The sequence below is a fragment of the Papio anubis genome, chromosome 3 (assembly GCF_008728515.1).
Source record: "Papio anubis isolate 15944 chromosome 3, Panubis1.0, whole genome shotgun sequence".
NCBI classification, from domain to species: Eukaryota; Metazoa; Chordata; class Mammalia; order Primates; family Cercopithecidae; genus Papio; species Papio anubis.
In genome coordinates, this window is record NC_044978.1 from 84152225 (window position 1) to 84174869 (window position 22645).

The 22645-nt window shown below is 39.3% G+C and overlaps 1 long non-coding RNA gene across 2 annotated transcripts in view; it reads right to left on the bottom strand.

Moving 5' to 3' along the window:
- LOC103884536 overlaps positions 1 to 17019 on the bottom strand; it is a 107862-nt gene extending 90843 nt beyond the window's left edge. The window contains exons 1-2 of one of the 2 annotated variants that reach the window (XR_002522142.2): positions 14956 to 17019; positions 3 to 86 (exon numbers count right to left, since the gene is read on the bottom strand). This is a non-coding gene — a long non-coding RNA (uncharacterized LOC103884536). The remainder of the gene's footprint in view (positions 1 to 2; positions 87 to 14955) is intronic. The other variant, XR_002522143.2, reaches the window with a different exon arrangement.
- Positions 17020 to 22645: the final 5626 nt, after the last annotated feature.

Here is a 22645-nt window from a genome sequence, read left to right on the forward strand (position 1 = left end):
ACTCTATGTGTCCATTGCAGGGTGGCTAAGTGCTGTGCTCTGCATCCTCCTCTCTCCAGGACCCACGCAGACAGAGTAGTCACTATCTGGAACACAGCAGTTTTGGTGACAAAGCAAAAAGAGAAAGCGTGGCAAATTGCGTACAGGCTCTTAAAGGTTCTGAAAACTTCCACTCACAATTCATTGGCCAAAGCTGTGACTTATCTCAAGTCAGCGGAAGTGTAATTCTCCAGTGTGCCCGGAAGAGGAGTAGAACTGGAAATATGAATGAGTGACAGTAACATCTCCTAGAGGGGGTCCGTGAGCAACCTGGAATTGTGTGTACATTTGTGTGTGTGTGTGTGTATGTGTGTATGTGTGTGTCTGTGTTGGTATGCGCTTGTCTCTGGGGAGAAGATCCATTTCCTTAATCAGATTTTCAAGGGATCTGTGACACGACAACGATTAAAAACCACTGGACCAGTTGAAAACTGCCATGTAAACAGATAATTGCTATACAAGACAATTTGCAGGATGAGTGAGAGGCTGAAATGATTAAAGAATTGTGCTCTGTGTGTTTGTGTGTGTGCGTTTGCACACATGCATGCTCACACATGGTGACAAGGAAAAAGCTGAGCCAATGTGTAGACTGAAATGTAGAAGGCAGAGTTCAGAGAGTGATAGATTAAAGACACCAAAGTGTGAGGGGAAATGCCTGATGTAATGAGGTCCCTGAAGATGCCTGAGGAGATGGTGTCCAATATTCTCTAACTTCAGGGATTTGAAGAGATTACTCTTCTTTGACTTTGAAGGAACGGAGGGAGAAGCTAGGTGTCCTCATGGGTCAGTTTGCTGACGGAGGGGAAGAAGAGGAGCTCTATTTTGTCTGTGATATATGAGCAAGGTCATCTGCTTAGAATGAGGGGATTGTAGAGCATGTTAATAGTTTGGAACAGCTGTAAGGGAAATCTGAAACTGAGCTGACTGGGGAGAAATAAAAGGACCGCCAGTAGCACAGAGGGCCCAGCTGATGCTGGAGAACATAGATTTGTCAGAGTGCCAGTAAATGGAGTTATGTGATTTTTCTCTGCCCATGCTCAGCTGCCTGGAAGCAGGAGTTGAGAAAGTTAACAGTTGGATCGATGCAGGGCTGGGGATTGGCAGGGCAGGTGCAGCAACATGTTTTACTTATAATTTGAAATTCAGGAGTCTGAACAGGCAAAAAGAACTAATTTTGCCTCCAATTTTAAAAGATAAGTTGGTAAATAATGGTGATAATGGTGAGAATAAGCTATATAGAGAGAGCTATCACCTGTAGTTATCCTCTGTGAGTTGCTATTCTTGCTCCCTGGAGTTCATAACTGATGTAACTACTATAACTATGGCTAAGGATAAGTAGTGTAGCTTATTTCTTATTGCTTAGGTAAAATTAATCATGCTTCAGCCACATGAGATTTTTTTTTATGTTCCTAATACTCCCTTATTCCTCTGGTAAAATCTGGCAGAAGGAAGGTAAGAGAAAAAAAATTAAAGCCCTAAAAATATAATTACATATTCAGAGACAGAATCGCTTAGCTAAGCATCTTGCTATTAATTAGTACGTTGTAAATTTTGCTGCCTTGGCTGATACTAAGTCATCGTATTTAGAAGACCCATTAAATGAAGACAAAAGAAAAACATCTGGAGTAGCTTAGCTCCGAAGTACACCTCAGGCTGAAATAGCATTGTATTGCATTTCTCTGTTCCCAATTGCCTGCCAAATTCCCCAATTTCCCTGATTTCTGTGAGGTTACATCATAAACATTTGATAAAAAATAGTGTTGCTCTTCATAAAGACTACATATGCACACTGAAGGCAAACACAGCCCTGATAGTAATTCTGGATTACTGAACAACATTCCATAGGCTCTGTCATTTTATTTTCCATTTCTTCAGAGCAGAGGTTTCATCTCTTAAATATTGATGACTGACAGGTGAGGTGAGCAAGCCAAATGTGATCATTTAGAATTGCATTTGGGGCTGAAAGTAAATGTGACTTTTCACATCCTTCCTCAACACAAAGGATTTAGCAGGAGGCAAGCGTGTTAAAATTCTAAAAGGAGATTATTGCTGCAAATGGCTTTTCCCCAGAAGACCCTCTCTCAGAATTTCAGTTGTTGATAACTAGCAGGTTTTATCTCTAAGAACTAAGATCATTTTCTCATCACTTCTGGCCTGCCAACTTGTAGACTGTCTTCAGCTGAAGCAGTGCTGCCAGAAAGAATAACTGGAGAAGTTACTCAACTCTATTTATTTTAGAGTATGATAATTTGAGGGAAAATTAAAATTGTCAGTTTTCCATTACACCCTCAAGCTCTCAGTGCTGGTTATCTCATCAGACCTAAAAAACATACTTTGGCGGAAAATTGTGTAAACAGACAGAAAAGCCAAGAAAAATAAGGAACTAATGTCTCATCAAGGGCCACATGGTATGTTTAGGGCGGAGCTGAGCACCTGAACATCCTTACTGATCTGACCTGAGGACTTCCTGCTGGAGTCCCAGGACAGGGAGATGTATAGATGCTGAGTATCTGAAGTAAACACTGGGCAGTTATCTGAGGTCTGGTTATGTAAGTGGCAAGGACAATGGATTTTTTTTTTTTTTTTTTTTTTTTTTTTTTTTTTTTGCGACGGAGTCTCGCTCTGTCGCCCAGGCTGGAGTGCAGTGGCCGGATCTCGGCTCACTGCAAGCTCCGCCTCCTGGGTTTACGCCATTCTCCTGCCTCAGCCTCCCGAGTAGCTGGGACTACAGGCGCCCGCCACCTCGCCCGGCTAGTTTTTGTATTTTTTAGTAGAGACGGGGTTTCACGGTGTTAGCCAGGATGGTCTCGATCTCTTGACCTCGTGATCCGCCCGTCTCGGCCTCCCGAAGTGCTGGGATTACAGGCTTGAGCGACCGCGCCCGGCCTGACAATGGATTTTTAAATGTTCACATTTTGACCTGCAATGACCTGTAGCAGAGGCCTAGGGACTCGGAGCGCTCTGAGGGCAAGGACGCTGTAGAGTTCATCTTTGTATACCTGGCCCCAAGCCCAGTGGCTGGCATAAGACTAGAAACCCAATCAACGTTTAAGAAATTCTGAATAAATTCAGATCCTTTAAAAATGTTGTCGGCAGGGCTTGGTGGCTCACACCTGTAATCCCAGCACTTTGGGTGACTGAGGTGGGCGGATCACGAGGTCAGGAGATCGAGACCATCCTGGCTAACACGGTGAAACCCCATCTCTACTAAAAATACGAAAAATTAGCCGAGGTTGGTGGCGGGCGCCTGTAGTCCCAGCTACTCCAGAGGCTGAGGCAGGAGAATGGCGTGAACTCGGGAGGCGGAGGTCGCAGTGAGCCGAAATCAGGCCACTGCACTCCAGCCTGGGCAACAAAGCGAGACTCTGTCTCAAAAAAAAAAAAAAAAAAAAAGAAAAAAGAAAAAAAAGTTGTCAGATAACCTCATTTCTCTACTCAGAATGCTGCAGTAGCTTCTCATTTCTCTGGAGGTAAAAGTCAAAGCCCTGACAGATCTGGTCCTTGCTGCCTCCTCTCCCTTCCCAATTCTCGCCCCCACTCACCCTCCCCCGTGGCTTCTTATCCACAAGAGGCAGCTCCCTTTGCACTGGCTGTTCTTTAAGCCTGGACTCTTACTCTACATACCTAGCAGGCTTCCTCCCTTATTTTCTTTAAATTTTGTTCATATGTCACTTTTCATTGAGTAATAGTTCCACTGTCCTTTACAAAAATTGTAGCTCTGTTACACCCCCTGCCCATTCACATGGTGATCCTGCTTAGCCTGCTCCATCTTTTCATAACACCACTTTCTAACTCTAAATTACCATAACGTTTACTATTATTATGTTTATATTTTGTCTCTCTCCTTCTAACAAGGGTAAGGATTTTTGTCACTTCTATTCAGTTATTCCCAGTGTTTCAGCCAGTGTCTGACACATAGAAGATGCTTTGCAAATAATTGTATGAATAAATGAACAAAGCTGGATTAGTGAAGCAAGTGAGTGGACGTGTCTCACGGTGAAAGAGATGCACTCTTAAAGATGGGTGTAAAGGTTAAAGGGACCATTAGTTTTGGTAAATCTATAGAGGTGTACACTCATTTTCATATTCAAAAGCCCTTGTAATTCCAGACAAACTTTGTCAACCTCCAGACTCAAAGCTACGGACTTTCAACCTGTTAACTGTGAAGTTCTCTTGGTAAGAATGTGTGGTTCAATTCTTGATGAATTCAGACAGTGAGCACACGTGTGGATTGGTGTTTCTCAAAGTAGACTTATGAGGCCCCTGTATTAGGAACACTTGCTAAGTACTGTATTCCAATTCCCCAGCCCTATCCAGTTTACTGAGTGATTGTTAAGGATTAGATCTTCAAGGGACTCAAATGCATGCTAAAATTAGAGAATTATCAGTACATAAAAATCTGCCAAAAGTGATGAGACTATAACAGAACAGGATTCCCCTGCTGTAGTATAATTGTTCCACATGATGTTGATAAGATTGCAGTTAGAAAAATAGTGTTCGTTAAAATAATAAAATAAGGTAATACTGAGTTAAATGGGTTTTTAAGTAACAGGAGTTCACAGAACCTTTAATACGCTGACATCATCATGTGTTCCCAAGAGCAGGCTAAAGTATGTAGCGTCACAGATTTATTCCATCATGAACATCTCTTTTTAGATAACTCATTAGCTTTTGGGGAGAGATTTTTTTTTTTTTCTTTAAAGAAAAAGTCTGAGCACTTCTGTTATACATAATCTCTAATATTTATTCCTGATTCTAACGTTCTATAATTGTCTATATTTGTTTTCTCTCTTGTCAACTACCCTTAGTTTATAATCTAGTTGCAGCTTTTTACACCTAAGAAAAAATATGAAATAGTATTTCTATATTTCATGGTGTCTAGGACTTATCCTTGCAAACGAGAAAGGTCTTTGTGTGTGAGAGACACACACACGTGCACACACACACAGAGAGAGAGAGATTGTGAATGAGAATAAAGTAAATGCCAGTCCAGAGAGATGACACAAAGAAGCCTGTATATGGTGCACTTAAGTGAGTGAATCTGCTTGCTAAAGTAAAATTTGGTAGATTTGTAAGTGAGGGTTTTGCCTTTTGTGTAAAGTGCTATATGTTAGTGATATACACATATAAATATCCCACCAGGTATAGCCACACGTGGGGCCTGGTTTTTCTGTATTGATTACCATTAATCTATTCCTTATGTCACTTTCCATTGCTGTGGCATGGCCTGTGGAAACAAGATAGGTGTGTGCCTGGAATAAATATATTTTTCCCTTTCTGAAAGCCGTGCGAGTTCTACAGCACATTACATCCTTCTGTGTAATGGAAGTACCCACACATGGGCAATCGCTGTCTACAGACGTAATGAACCAAGTGGGAGGTAATGAGAAGTGACTGTCACGCCATCCCTAGGGCCCCCTTTCTCCCACCACACAATTACACTGTGACCCTAGAGAAACCAAGAAGACTGTAACAGTCTCCCCTTTCCTAATGGTCTTAAAATCAGCCCTAGCTTGCCAGGGATAACTAAAATGCAGCATTATTCATTTGGCAGTCCAGAGGATGTCCAAGGAAATGTTTATAATATGGGAAGCAGTTCTATATCCACTCATATACTGTTTCCTCAGTGTGGACTTGGCCTCTTGCCTGAAAGATGCCAGCACATGAGGGTCCTTTCCTGTTTTCCCTTAGTGTGTGATTTTGGGGTGAGAACTGTTGCTATGTTTCTAACGAGAGTCCAGGGAGGAGGTTGGTGGTCACAGCCACTTTTGTTAAAGCTTTTTTTCTTTTTAAAACTCCTTTAAATAATGATGAAAGTACAGTGATAGTAATGTATCACCCATTTTATTTCTGAGTTTTATTTCAAGGGGAGCATTGGTTACAGCAACCAATTTTATATAACTTATGCTTTTGGTGAGAGGGAGATATCAGGGTTGATGAAAAGGTAGAGGGTTGCCCGCTGAGTCAACTTCTAGAGAGCATACAAAAAATGCAAAAAGGTATAAGACTTAAAATTCTTTTCTTTGTCTTCATTTTGCTCTTATAGCTGAGGCTTGCCCACATTCTGGGGGAAGTCTGCCAACTGTTCCCTGAATGGTGAATGGAAACAAGCTGGTCTGCTGTGTTGCTTGGCAAAGATAGAATAGCAGCGCAGGCTTGCTGCTGGCTGGACGACACCATTTTCCACTCCTCTGCTCCTCTGCCTGCAGGAAGCCCCCAGGTGGCATTAGGGAGAATTAGCGTGTAAATTACAGGGCCTGCTAATTTCTCACCACTTCATTAGTTGACAGTTCAATGAAAGAGCTCCCCTGCCATTCACCTCACGTCTGTGGCACTGACACTTCTCATCAGCAGAAGCAGAGTTCAGTCGTGTTGTGTTGACATGCTTGTGACTTTTTGGTTCCCCTCCTCAGTGTGTGCTAGTTTATTCTCTGACCCTGTTACTAGCAATTATGTCCTTGGATGTCCTGCGACATCTACCTCAAACCTTCTTTTGGTTCAAACTTGATTTAGTGTCACCAAGAAAAGGTAGAAATTGCTCTTGATCCTGTCTATACCTTTTTACAGAATGGTTTCAAACTGTGCCACAAAGAAAGGAAAAATAAAAATAATACCCTATATAAAAATAACTGTTCTCCATAATATTCTTCATAGCTAGTATTTTTTGAGTGTTTATTCTGTGCCAGACATTGTTCTAAATAGTCCAGAGTCTGTTAAATCTTGTGTGTGTGTGTGTGTGTGTGTGTGTGTGTGTGTGTGTGTGTGTTTTATTGTTTGTTTTATTCAGGAGAAATCTGAGGCACAGAGAGGTTAGGTTTATTGCCTAGGACACACAGCATTTGAATATTGGAAGTTTGGATCCACAACCCACACTCTAAGTACTGGAGCATTTTGCCTTACTTAGCCAATTACTTAGTTAATTCCTGAATTCATTCAACAAACTTTCATGAAGCACCAGCTATGTATAACTTACTATGCCAGAGTTTCTTAGCCTATCAATCCTTCCATTTCCATCGGTGAGAAGCTATTTGTTGAGTGCTTCCTATCTCCCCAGGGATATGCTCATGTAGATACGAGAGAAATGCAGGGTAGGACCTTACCATCAGAAAATTGAAGTACATGTAGATAGTTGACAAACTTTTCTCTCTAAAGGGCCAGACCCAAAATACTTTTGACTTTGGAGGTCACATGGTCTCTGTCCCAACAAGTATGAAGCAGCTGCAAAGATTATCTAAATGAATTAGTATGTCTATTATGATAAAACTTCACAAAAAATTAGTACCAGACCATATTTGGCCCCCGGGCTGCCTGCTGTGGAGGATAGAAGAAGCCCGAAGAAAAATACGGGACCATAAATATTGATGGTACAACTGAAAGTGAAGCTTGTGCATTACTGCCTGTCCATGTCTGTGAGGTCAGTGAAATAAGGTGTCAGGGAGCAAGAAGAGCTGTGTGCGTTTTGGTAATTAGGCAAATTATTTCTAGAGGAGGTGGAGCAGGAGCCTTCCCTCCAGAATAGGAGGTATTTGACATATACTTGTGAGGTTGTTAGGTGGGTTTCAGTAACTGCCATAGTTCTTATTACTATGTCTGTCAGGCAAGTGGGTTATCTAATGTCCATTTTCCTCTCCTTCCTTGTTAACAGAACCCAATTTTTGTTTGGTGACACTACAGGTTCAGCCCCAAGCAATGGCTCATAGTTGATAACAGTAAGTCTTGATAATTGTGTTCTCAATTTCCCTGCCTCTTTTGCAGTTGAAAGTGGTCATGTGACCTAGTTCTGAACAATTAGAAGTAGGTTTACCTGCTGGGTAGAGTCAGGAGGGACTCTTGGGAAGCCTTTTGCTTGTCTGATCAAAGGAACAGAAAAGTTAATGTCACACTTCCCTTATATTTTGTTGCCACAAGTTTAAACATGAAGATGAATTGGGACAGACATCCTGGGGCCTTGAGGGAACAAGCCAACATGTTATAGATGGAGAATGAGGACAAAGAAAAAGAGCCTGGGCCTCTGATAACTCCAGGGAGCTACTACATGGGTGCTGCTGCCACCCTCTAGCCTTCTCATTTTAAGAGTTTACTACTTTTATAATAATAATTATTATTGATTTAAGTCACTGTTAGTTGAATAACGAATGTGTCTTTAAAAATATTTCAGGAAAAGTTAACTAGAAATTACTTACTTCTAGAAATTTCCCATCATCTTAGATAATTCAGAAAATTGTACTAAATCAAATGAGAATTGTTTCTAATTCCTTTCACTTTCTTAGTAATCTTTCTTCACAATATACTACTAAGGAGAGAAAAGTACATTACAGACAAATATTAGCCTATTTTTCTTTTAAATATCATAAATGTCTTAAGAACAAAGGTAGTAGTGGTTGTGTCTGGGTAATTGACACTAGCTGTTGGAATTAGTGTGTTTTTTTTGTTCTGCTTTGTTTTTCTAACTTTTCTATAGAAAATATATAAATGAAAAAAATTTTAAATCATACTAAAAAAATCAAACTAATTTTATTTTTAATGCAAGTTTCTTTTCTGACTTATACTATTTCCCTAACCTAGTTTTTCCTTTGGCTAAGCTCATTTCTTTTTAGTTTTTTTTTCCCATATTGTTTTTTGTTCATTAATTGTGTACTGTGCCTGCTTGCCTGCCTTCCTTTCTTTTTTCTCCCTTCCTCCCTCCTTCCCTTCTGATATGGTTTGGCTGTGTCCCCACCCAAATCTCATCTTGAATTGTAACTCCTATAATCCCCACAGTCATGGGAGGAACCCGGTGGGAGGTGATTGCATTATGGGGGTGGGTCTTTCCTGCACTGTTCTTGTGATAGTGAATGAGTTTCATGAGATCTGATTATTTTAAAGAGTTCCCCTGCACAAGTTATCTCTCTTTTTGCCTGCTGCCATCCATTTAAGACATGCCTTTGCTCCTCCTTGCCTTCTGCCATGATTGTGAGGCTTCCCCAGCTACATGGAACTGTAAGTCCAACTAAACCTCTTTCTTTTGTAAATTGCCCAATCTTGGACATGTCTTCACCAGCAGCATGAAAATGGACTGATCCTCCCTCCCTCCCTTCCTCTTCTCTCCTTCCCTCCTTTTTTCTTTCTTTCAACAAGTTCTTGCTTTGTCACTTAGTCTGGAGCGCAGTGCTGTGAACACAGCTCACCATAGCCTTGACCTCCTGAACTCAAGCCATTCTTCCACCTAAGTCTCCCAAGTAGCTAAGACTACATGCACCCACCACCACACCTGGCTAATTTTTGTATTTTTAGTAGAGACAGGGTCTTGCCATGTTGCTCAAGCTAGTCTCAAACTCCTGGGCTCAAGTGATCCTCCTGCCTTGGCCTTCCAAAGTGCTGTGATTATAGGTGTGAGCCACCACACTCGGCCTATGTACTGTCTGTCTACAATTTTTTTTTCATTTGAATGCAGTCTGTGGTATGATGTTGCAAACTTCAAGTTTGTTCTTGAAGTTTGAGCCTTATGTTGCTAAGTTTCATCAAACCATCATCTTCATTCATTCAATAAATGTTGTTGGTGCCAGCCACTATTCTATGTGCTGTAGAATTAAGAGGAATGAACATTGGAAACTTTGTGCTCTTTTCTCTTCCTCCTCTTTCCTTGGACTGACATACATCTCATCCCATAAGACCCAATATAAATGTGATTTCCTTCAAAAAACCTGAAGTTATTAACTCAATGAATTATTAACTCACTCCTCTACATTTCGATTACACTATTGTTTCTAATTCTCTTTATTTTCTTATTTGGTAGTATTTGATGATATGTGTTTATTGGTATATATTCTTGCCTAGACTCTGGGTTTATCTAGTAGGGCTACTGCGTTATTTTAATCTTTGTCTGGTGTCCAACCCTGTGTTGCTCCTTTAGGCAGCCACACCCATATCTGTAGGAAAGACCATAAGCCACATAAATTGCATGCTCAGAAATGAACTTTCTGAGAATAGTGTCCTGAACCTGACCTATATTTTGCCACACCATATCTCGATTGTCAGTCACTTCTCTCGGACTCCAGTGGCACTTTGTGCTGTCCTTTATCTTCTCCCCTCCTTCAGGTATACGTCATCCCTTGTCTCTTCTACACTTTCTCAATCATGCCCCTTCCCCAGCTTTTTTGCTTTGACACAGCTTTTGCTTGAAAGTTCAGATCCTGGAGAAAGATCTGGAGACCAATTATATTTTATACTGAGCAAGCTTTCAATTGTTACTCTATTCAATAAATAGGTGGGTGGGCAAGTGAATGCTCAGAGGAAACAGACATTTAAAAACTTAATGCTCCTTTTTTATAGTAAGTTTGGGGTAAAAGGCAATAAAAAACAATATCATTGGCTGTTGGTGGTATTTATTGGAATGTGGGAAGGCACACAATGTAGGCCTGAAAACTCCACTGTGGCATGTGGCCAGTATACTCCTGGTCACCCAGTCCTTCTGCGTCACCATTCTTGTTGATACAGTAATCCTCTTTAAATAAGGGGGAAATAAGAAAAACACAACTCTTTGAACTCAAGTTAGATCAGGAAATTGTGGCAATTTCTGGAATGTCAAGAGTAAAAATAAGAAAGGAAGAATTAATCCTGCTAGCCCAAAATGAGAAGCTGTCACCATCAAAGCTGTAACTCTCTAAATGAATATAACACCTCTGAAAACTCTCACAACTGTGCCAAGTATTTACATGTTCTCTCTGAATGTGGCATCTACAGCAAGTGGTTTTGGTCGTGAAGCACACCATCTGTGTGATTACCCACCCCTTGCTAGAGTACTCTGAACTCAGCAGTTGTACAACAGATGCATTTAAATATACAGTATTCCTGCTCTCATAGTTCAGAATGGGTGTTAGAAACTGAGGGAAAACAACCAGCTTCCTTGAAAACTCAGACTCCATCTGACATTTTTCCAGACACCTTTTGTAACCATGTTCCATGCTGTCCTGAAAGATAACAACATCGTAATAGATTTACACATAGTTAAACAGGTCAGCCTGACCCAGAACATCAGCAGCTGCTGTCATAATCATTAATGAGTCAGTTAATCCAGAAGGTGAAACCAGATCACTGTTTGGTTTTCATTCAAGTGAAGATCAGTGTAGTCATGGGAAAAACAAGGGTACAGGAGTCAGATTATAAGCAATCCAGATAGATTAAAAAATGGTTTTACTACAATTCATTACTACAACGTATTAGTAGATGTGTCGTTGAAAAGACAACACTAGATGGCTTTTGAGGAACTTATACAATTAAGAATGAAGGATTGAATTCCATCCCCCTCTTTTATGTTTGTTTAAATACTCCACGTGCATTCACCAAGGTGTTTTATTCAGGGATGAATTCATCCTAAATGTAGGACTGAGATCTAAAGTTGCATTTATCAGAATGTATGCCTTAGTAAAGGCTGTTGAGCCCTTCTGAATCATGGCCTCTCTTGCCTCCAATTGATGCAGTAACGTAATGTTCTTTCAGCTGGTCATACACCATGCTGAATGAGGGATGGATATTTCTTACATAAATAGCACAGTTTTGTTTTATTTTTTATTTTTTTCTATAGGCCCCTCTCCTGTTTTCCCCATAGTAATGGTGTATGGGAGACAGGGATAGGGTCAACACTGAAAAACAGCACATGCCAGGAATGGACTGATATCAATAATTTAAGAAGAGCTATGGATAAAAGATGTATTATGCACATTTATGCAATAAAAGCCTGAACAGTAAATTTAACATGGCCAGAAAATAAATTGTTATTAACATTTTCCTGCAAATTCTAGGTAAGACTGGCATTGTGGTCATCATCATGAGGCACATTAACAACCTTGGGAAGACTCATTGGGAACCAGTGTTCATAGGTGGCTTGATGGTTGAGGAAGCATTGTAAGTGATGTTGTAACCATCATTTTATAAATAATAAATTTAGGAAACTGCAGAGGCAGGAAGAATTAAATTGTATCAATACAGACTCCAAAGAGCCTTGGTATTGTGAGTCATAACAGCGTTGCTACTTTCTTCTGTCAGTGGAAAAAATAAGAAAAACTGAGTATTTTTGAACTCTAATTAGGTCAGAAACTGGCAGCAATTTCTGGAATGTCAAAAGTAAAAATAAGAAGTGGAGAATTAACTCTGCTAGCACAAAATGAGGAGCTGTCACCATTAAACGAACATGACAAGATGTTTTTCAGACCTGAACAGGAAGAGATGGTGCCAGGACCCTATGAAGAATCTTCACCTGCCCCAAATCAGTGATAAACAAATATGTAAGTCCCTCTCCTCTGCCCATTGTTTTAAATGTCCATCAATACATTACTCTACCTCACATGGGACTACGGATTCTGAATACATTTTTGATCAAAATAATTGTATAGACAGGGACTCTGCATAAAAAGATTTGCCACCCAGGACTGCATATACCCCAGAGGTGGCCCTGGTCTGGAAAGCCAGATTAGGGACTTTTAACTGTTTGATAATTAATAAGTAAAAACTGAAAGAATATTTAGATACTGTAACACAATCAAATTTTATTTCAGAATTGTACTATGCAGAGAGGCTATGTGAGATGAGTTAACGGGTGAGAAAGGAGTGGTCATAGGCATGAGAATGGGCGGGGGGCAAATGTAACTGTCCTCGTGAGGCTGACTCACATTCAAGTGAAGGAATTGAGGGTCCAAACCTGGCAGGAAATGAGAATGGTCATGTCTTTAACAGAATTTGTGATGTCTGAAAGAGAAAGATGGGTTTTGAGGGGAAAGAAAATACATTTGGAATTTTACATTTTACAACATTGGTTATTTCATTTGAATTTTGAGAATAATGACAATGGTGGAATGTCTGATGAAATTTTGGTTACACTGAAATCCAAAGATCTTTTGCTATAATTTCTCAGAAACTGTAATTAAACCTTGTAGTTTTAGAAAGTGTATTTAGACATTCAGCAGACCTGCCTTTAAGCATTTCCAAGTTAGTTAAATTAGTTCCCAAAACAAGTAGGAGAGAAATGGTTTGGTTTTCTCTGTTTAGAGCTACCTTCATCCTTATCTACATATAGCACAAATTTGAGATCCAATAGAAGACTACTGGTAAAAAGGTAACCATCAGTTCTGACTTATTTCTGCTGAGGAAAATACAATTTGAAATACATTACCAAATGATTATTCAGTAACACTCCTTGACTTCCATACTCCCCCAGAATGGAAACAGGCCCAATCAATATTAACACATGGGTACAGGGGCATTGCTAAAAGTGGAAGAAAGGTGTTTAGATGTAGGGGTGTGTGTGTGTGTGTGTGTGTGTGTGAGATTAGCACAATGTCTCAGGCCCTCACCAGATGGAAAGCACCCCCAGTGACAAACAATTCAATATCAAGCAAGTATATGAGAGATAAAAATAATTATCAGTGGTTATGAAAATTTGACTACTACTTATGTTATTGCAATAAAGGTCCCGGACAGTCTTGGTGACTAAGATTTTTATAGAATATTTGTTGTTTTTACCATGTTGCGAGTTTTCATACATCATGATTACTTTGCCAAAATTCAAAGTGCTGCATACTGAATAATGTGGTTCACAACAGTGGTGGTAAAAGGACTCTATCTACAGTCAAAGAGTTATACTGGGTTATCTTGGATTTAAAAAGATTTAGTAATAAGCTAATATTGGAATAAAATTAAAATTTAAAATTAATGTTTTTGAAGAATTTGTCATAACAATGATAAGTTGTTTTCTTGAGGTCTATAAAAACTTTCTCCCCAGCATTTTCCTTATTATATATGTAAGATGAGTTAATGGGTGTGAAAGGAGTGACAACAGGCATGAGAATGGGTGGGAGACAAGTGCAACTGTCCTTATGAGGGCTGACTCACAGACAATTGAAGGAATTGAGAATATGGTTAATAAAAGTAATGTTTTGATGAGAAAAATTAAAGCACAGAGTTTAAGAAAATTTGATAAACTTAATTAAGCCAAAGGCAGAAAAAATAAGAACTAGAACTTCCAACCCCCTCTGTTCACTTTTCTCAATTTAAAATTTCATCTTTAGAAGGTGATGTTTATCAGACATAAAATCCAAATCAATTAGATCTAAATGTTGGGAACCTTGAAAAGGTTTAGTCATTCTACTGTTTAAGTTCTGTAATGACTAAGAACATATCTTTACCTTGTGTTCATCTTCATTGTTCCTGTTTTACCCAGAGGGAAACATTCTTTGAGTAGGTTTATAATAAGAATAGATGATTTAAAACTCAGCTTGTTATACTAATGATTGGCAGTTAACTATGTTGTATACTGGGAAGATGTGTTGGCTAGATAACAGAACTTATTATAGACCAGTACTCCCATTATCTAGTTAAGTGTTTTAGGAAAGACTTTCTTTATTCCCTCTCCCGCTCCTGCCCCTCTCCTTCCCTCTCCCTTCCCTCTTTTCCTTCTGTTCTTTAAGAACCCCACTGTTCTCACCTGAGGAAAGATTGAGGATAATAAGGCCTACCACATAACTAACTGAACCTCCTCGTTAGAGAGCTGCTGGGACAATTATATGAGACATGTAAATAACTTTACCCCTTTTTTCCTGTCTCAATAAATAGTACCACAATCCTTCCAAGTCCTCATTAAAACCTTTGGAGTCATCCTGGTTTTTTTCTTCTCCCCCAAACCCAACCAACTACAGGTCCATTAAGATGTAGCCCATATTTACTTTCTCCTTCTCCACTGCTATGATTCCATTGTAGGCCATCCAGAAAACTATAATCACCTCTAACTGGTTACCCTGCTTCTTCTCTTGTCCTCATTCAATTTATTCTCTATCTAGCAGCCAAAATGGACTTTTAAAAACAAAAATAAAATCATGTAATTTCCATGTTGAAAAGTCTCCAGCCACTTCCCATAACACTTAGAATAAAATGCAGATTACCTACCATGGTGTCTGAGGCAGCTTCAAGATGGCCATACATTCTTTGACATTCGCATAGAAAAGAGAAATGTCTGACTTTCTTCCCTTTGAATCTGGGCTGGCCTTAATGCCTTGTATGATTAACCAAAAAGGACAAAGTGGCAGGAGTGATGTTCTGAGACTTCCAGGAGAGGTCATAAGAATGCTTGGAGCTTGGGTCAAGGCCTGCTCTAGGGGAAACCAGTCGTCACATAAGTCTAACGGTAGTTAGAGACAGCCACAAGACGGCCATGATACCAACTTGTGAGAAGAGCACGCCATGTAGAAAATGCCTAGAATAGGAGATGCCATGTGAAGAAAGAGCACCAAGGGAACAGACATTGAATGAAATCACCTAGTTTTGCAGCTTCAGTTGCCCCAGTAATACTACCTGCATCAGAGATAAATGTCCAGACGAACTTTCCCATATTGCTGAACTCTAAATTGTGAGCAAAAGAAGATGTTTGTTTTAAGCCACTAAGTTTGGATATATGTCACGGAAATGGATAGCCCCATAGTCTCTCATGCCATAAAAGTGTAATTCTTTCCCCTATCTTGGAGTTCATCCCCTTCTATTTTCCCTTTTGCTTGCTGCCCCTGAGCTGCTGTGGCGTCTCTGAACATGCCAAGCTTGTTCCTGTGCCAACACCTTGACACATGTCACAGTCTCTACCCAAATTCTGACCCCAGACCTTTTCATACTTGTGTCCTTGTCATGGAGCTGAAGTGTTACAATATCAATGGACCTTTCTGATCACTCAGTCTGAATTAGCTTCACCATCCTCAAGTCGTTCTACTTCCTCATTGTACTTTATTTTTCATAGCACTTATAATTCCCTGAAATGATTTTGTTCATTTATTTCCTACCAACCTTTTGGCAAATGGAAAGTAAACTTTTTGAGACAAGGGTCTTATCTGTGTTTTTCACAAATGCTAATTATATTCAGTGCTATTTATATTCAATATTTTTAAATGCATGCATGTAAAAGTGCTTCAATCCTAAACAAGTTTTATTATTATTGCACCACAAGAAACTATTGCAAAAAACCATTGAGAGCTGGAGAAATATTGACTAGTATCTGCTCAGACATGTACTAATAAGGTATACCAATAAGATGTAGAGAATTAGAAATATCCAACAGTATCAAACTTTAAGTCCACTTGAGTCAATCATAACAGTACATTTTAATGTTAATATCTCCTTTAGAAGACTGACAGTTTGGTTGTACTATTTTTCTATTCTCCTTTGTTACATGGCTCAATCTTTAGTTTTTTTCTTTTAACATCTGTCCTTTAATAACAAAATTAAAAGTAAGGTGTTTTGGGGTTTAGCCATCCATAAAGTCATGGGATTAAGATTCCAAGAGAATGTCAAGTGTGTTAATCATTTAATATCGGAGTCACTGGCCCCTTTCAAAGAAGGAAGAATAAACTCACAATCTGATTTATGTGAATTTTTATTTCACTTTATATTTTAACACCCAGTGACCACTTAGGGAGAAGGCTATCACCAATCGATAATATTTAGGCTACTCAAGAGGAGAGATAACAGAGAGAGCCTAACATATGTGTAGAAAGAGCATCTCTACAAGGATTTAAGAGACAAAAAATTTTGATTCTGTTTCAGAAAACTTATTGGTGTGATAAACTGTGTAATTGTCAGCATGTACCAGGAGAACAAGTTTAATATATATTACAGTAGTACACATTTTAATATAGTCAGCCAGAGAAACTTACTGACTAGTAAGAAATTGAAATGTTAAAATGAAAATCCAGGCGTTGAGATTCCTAGAATCTCTGAAACCATCTTGCATCTCTCTCTCCATCTGCCTGTCAACGTGACTTTCTGAAATAACTAATCTCAAAGGAAGATTTTAGAAAAAAAATCATGTGGATGTGTTTTTTTTCCCCTAATAAATGCCAATCTTAGGCAGTGTTTTTGTCAGGAGTCTCTGTTCAAGCTTTAAAAGCCAAAAGAAAGATGAAAATGAATACACCAAAATGTAATTTAAAATGCAAATGCAGATTCTGCAGAAAAGCAGCAAAAGCTAATTGTAGTTTTTCTTCATGCTTGGCTCTGTAGACAAAATGTGTTGATGTTACCTTCCACCTGCTGGGAATGCCCAGGCTGTAGCTGTATTGCCACACTCTGACCTCTCAGATAAAATACATTTGATCTTAAAAAAAACCCAAACCCCAGTCAGAAATCAGTAGGTACTTAACCCTGTACAGGAGTAGGTGGGGAGGCAACCACACGTGACAGTGTGGTTGTTAACCTCTGAGAAATTAGAATAGAATAGAATAGAATAGAATAGAATAGAATAGAATAGAATAGAAACAGTAGTTTCATATTATAAGGAAAGGGCAACTAATCTATATACTCCAAGGGCTCACGTAGTATAGATTTTTAAAAAATCAAGCCCTGAATCAAGGACACCATTTGTTTTTAAATGATCAAGGCTTCACAAATACTTTAGGTTGGAGTCAATTCTAAAACGTGCAATTATAGCTTCTTTCTTTCTTTTCAATCCTATCATACCTGAACACCATGTTCTCTCATTTTGTGGTGAGATTGGATAAATGCATTACTTGCAGCAAAACCTTGTTCACTCTTTTAAAATCTTAGAACTTGTCCCATGAAAAGAAAAGCACAACATCATTTGTAAATTCCAACTTTTACTTTGCTTTTTTTCTTTTCCTGGAATGGATGGATGTTATAATAAATAAAAGCAACATTTTATCACAAACGTGAGTGGTCTTGCATATGTGCATAAGACAGCCTACTCAAAGGTATTGCTTAGAGTTCTGGAGAAAGAATAGATTTACCAAATAAAATAACTGCTTGGAAAAGTTTGGGTCAAAAAGTTATAATTTAGAATGATTTTTAATAGCTCTGGGACTCAAGTGGGATCCATTTCTCCATTATATGTATTAATTAGGGCCACAGAACCTGTGGACACAAGAGATTGTTTTCTAATTCTCATTCTTCACTATCAAAACTTTGACCTCCATTAATAGAGTTCTACTGGTTCTTCATGCCATTTCCTGCCCTCTACTGGGGGTAATACTGCTTTAGAAGGAGCTAATGAAAACAAGAAGGATACAAGAAGGAGCCTGTAAAGGGAGTGTGGATAATTGTGGGAACCATACCAGGACATAATGTGGTCTCAGATGTCTCCACATATGCCAAGATTGAAAGGCTGTTAGGATCCTAAGTTAGGGAGGTCACAGAGATTCCCTTGTACAACCTAAGACAGCACAAGGGCTTGGTACTCATAGCTATTGTATTATGTTGCATTGGACCTATTTCTTCCATTTCTTCATCTTCCAAGATTTACCATCTGTGTCTTATCTTGCCTGAGAGCCATGGTTCCTTTTAGTAACACATACTTGTACACTTTAAGAGGAAAGGAAGACTTCCTTGTTAAACTCTATCAATTACTGTGTTCAGGGAATCACGTCCACCTGTCTGCATGTCTGATGTGGTGTGTTTGAGGGTTTGGCAAGCACATGAAAAAGAGGAAAAGGAGTTGAAGCTTGCTTCTGAACTTCGTGGGAAATAGTTTAAGCACATGAAGAACAAGATTTAAAGCAAGTTTATAGGTCCTGTCTTAAAATACACAAAACTGTATTAGGGTTCTTCATGCACAATTGTTTTATTTTCTCTGAGATTTCTTGCCTTTGATTCCAAATTTTTGAACCCATTATTTTTTTCTTTTGAGGAGGGGAGGAAGTGAACTCTGGTGTTTCCTTCTCAGAAGCCACATGACTGAGTTCACTGGTGTGAAAATAAAACCCTTTTATCACAACACTCAGAAATACATTGTTTTCTTCTAGTAATAGCACTTTTGAGTATGACAAAAATTGTATTACTATATTAGCTATAAATTAGTCTGAAGACAATAGATAGAACTGATAGAGAACAGAGAATTCAGCTACAACAGTTTTTGCTGAAGTGTCCCTGTCCTGAATCTATCTCCCTGCCCTAAATCCAGAGGGTTTTTTTCCTGGCTTACTAAGAAATTTATATCATCACTTTATTTAAGCAAAACAAACTCTAGGATTGCCTGAGAAATGTCTCCATCATTGTAATAGTAACTTTAAAAATTGGCCCGTTTATCTTCATCCGTCTTTCTCTTCCAACTATGTCTGGCCTGTTCCAGACTATATTCTCTCTTGTATTTACTTTTAATTCAATCTTGAAGTCTTCTCTGGACAGTGGCTATAAGCTCTATCCTTGCCCTGATAGGGTTCCAGGGGTGATCATAGTTGATTTTTACAATGTGGCTTTCACAGGATTCTTCTTTATCCTGGAAGATGGCCTAACACCTAAGTATCTGACCTGTGACCAGGCGTCCCTCTCCTAGAAAACTTGTTTATGCCATCGGATGCACTGTGGTTCTTGTCTGATCTGTGCCCAGTTTATCCCTACCAAGACAGTCACCTTCCAGAACAGCAATGATCAGAAGGAGAGTTAGGTTCAGATGTGTTAGTCAAGTGAGACAGAGGTGGTAGCACAACAAACACATAAAATAACAGAAGAGATTTTTACTACTTACCGATTTTAGAGAGAAGAGGGCAATACGTCTTGTAGGACCAGTGGGGTCTGGGACACACATGCTCAACTAGCAGGTGGAGAGCAAGAGAGAGAGGAGGGACCAAAGGGCCAAAGCCTTTATTGGGATTCAGGGTGTTACCCATACAGGTTTCCCAGGGGAAGTTCTAATTGGTGGGTTTAAAGCAAGCAGGCATGAGTTCCAGTACGTCCTGCTATGACTGAGAAGTGGTCACTGTGACATATCTGAACAGAGTGGGAGATCTGTGGGGACAGTCAAGTAGGTTGTACCTAGCTGTCCCATGAGGAAGGGGTCACCAGGAAGTTGTTATTGCATAAGGCAAACATCTGGATCAATCCCATTGAGGAACTGGTAGGAGGCAGAGAACTGGAAACTGTCAAGAGTGACTATGTCTTGTTTCTGTATAAGAAAGTCCAACTTACAAGAATTCACTAGATCCTGAATTCCAGAGCCATTTTTTTCTGGTAAGAAACAAGCCACATCTTGATTAGCCATGCTTGGGGGTATTATTGCTATATTGGCAAACACAACCATGTGAAAATAATTAGGATTCACCCTCAACGGTGGGGAATGGCTGGTTGCTTCATAAAGCAAGCTGTGGCAGAAATAGAGTGAACATGCTGACTCTCAAGGAAAGTTCAATAGCCCTTATAACTTTTCTAGAAGGAACACCATAATGTGTAATAGAACCAACACTGGCTTTGGAGGAAGAGAGTCCTGTGTTTGAAGCTCCACTCTGCCACTTAGTTATGTATGTCTGTTGGTAAATAATTTGTCCTCTCTGAACATCAGGTTCCTTGTGCATAAAATAGGGGTAATAATACTTATCTTGGAGGATTGTTGTGAAGATGATGGATTGTATGGATTTATGAGCAAAATGCTAATGCAGGACCTGACACAGCAGGTGTTCAGCTCATGGTAACTGTTATTATTACCAGCCTCAATTGTGACTTTCTTATATTGTGATGAAGAAATGCAACGAAAGCCTCAAGGTCTCAAAGGTGAAAGAGACAAAAAATTAAGAAACGGGGCAAAGTAATAATGCCACAGTGAATCAACTTATGTCCTTGTCATGTTCCTGTTTCCTGTTTTCAAGGGAGGATTTTGTCTTTTTCTCCCCTTCACAATCTAGCCCATGACAAGTATCCTCTAAGGTGGCCGTGTATAACATGGTACTATGGGGGAAGAAAAAAGTACTACGAATTTATTACCAATTACAGTTTATAATCTGGGATGAAGTTAAAAATACTTGATAACTGAATAGCAGGGGCACCTGTGTTGCACACTCCAACTACTAGCCTATCTCAGCACCCACTTCTTTCCAAGTACAGTCAGAACGAACTCTTAGACTCTGCCAGTGTGAACCTTTTCACTATGTAAACAGCTGTTTTGATATATTAGGAAATGCCTGAATAAGAAGAAACACAACTGTAACTATACGACTTTACTACTCTTATGCCAGCTGCTTGGAGACACATACTCTGTAAAATGCATCAACTCTTGCTTGGTTTTCACTTTCAAAAATTGCTTTTGTCAACAAAGAAAATTTCCAATTCCTTAACAAGTGGAAAAAAATCAGAGTTTTAATCTTGCACCTCATAGTAATAGCATAGTAATTGGTATTTTCTCAGTAAGTGCACCAAATATTAAAAAAAAAAACTTGAGAACTTTCACCTTGGCAAATATGTAATTAAAAAAAAATAGTAGGAGACAAAGAGTAGCCAAATATTCAATATTTCAATTTAGTCTAAAATCAGCAGTAATTCAAGTAAATATGAACTGGGTAGTTTTTTAAAATATTAAAATACGACTTTGTTTCGAAAATTTCGGTTGGAGACATGTTAAATTGGTCTGGGAAGTTTCTAAGAATCCTTTTACCTTCAGGCTGAGGAGGAACATTTAGCAAGCTCATACTACCAGTATTGGAAAGGGAAGAAATATAGGAAACCAAAGCTCATTTTTTGAGTAGCACTATACTCATGATATTTCTAAAGACAAACTGGTTGTTTTCAAATCCTTTGGCTGGTAGGAATCCCAGGGAATTTGGCCATTGTTGGCACTGTGGTCCTTGGAGTGTGTTTGCACACTGGAAACCCCAAGGATCCAGGGAGCGTGGGTTGGTTACATATCCTAAACCTTTTAAGGATGACAAAAAAGCACCCACAGCTCTGCAGGGGATAGGAAGAATCATTGCTTGTACTGTGCTTTATTCCCATTTAATGTATGTTAGGAATGTCTGAAAGATATTCAGAACCTCCAGATTCACTTTCTATTAAATAGATGGACCATGCTGGTAGAGCTCCTGGTAGGCTGATTCTCAACCTGAAGCCAACGGTACAGCTAAGGCTGTGTTTTCTATGCCAGTACAGTGAATTAATCATGGGATAACTGGCAGAATTCAGCTCTGGGTCAATTTTCAGTACAAACTATTATTGTGTCTAACAAGGTTGTATGAACTGCCTATTTGTATATGCAGAAATACTCTATATAGACAACATTAATTGATATAAACTGAACTGCACTTGTGCCAAGAACATAGCTCCACATGCTACAGACATCTTGGCTCTCTTCTGCTGCTTTTCAGGTGGTGTGAATTCTGGCAGGAGCCAAAAGTCACACTCCAGGATACAGCCTGGGTCTTTGGCCCACCAGCTATGGTGGGCAGCTTCACAGAGCACATGAGGCAGCTCCAGTTGGCAAGCAGCCCCTTCCTTTTAATTAAAGCCATTGGCACCTTCGGTAGGGGAGAAACAAAAATGGGAACGAGCTGGTCTTCACTGTACACTGAGGGTGTCAAAACTGATATCTTCATTAAAATATCTTAAACTGAACTTATCTGAAAAATATCAAAGATTTATTATAGGGAGTCTAAAGCTTTATCGTCATCTTCATCATTGGGGAGGGATCGGGGCAGACTTAAATAATATCTTGAAGACTCCTAGGCTCCTGGAGTGGAACTGTTATGACTTGGCACCAATGTTGTTAGAACATCTTGTAAGCAGGTAAAATGCCAAATGAACACATGTGAACAAGAATGCTCGGCAAGGAGGAAATGTTTATTTTATCAGTGAGTATCAAATCTAACTGGAAATAGGATAG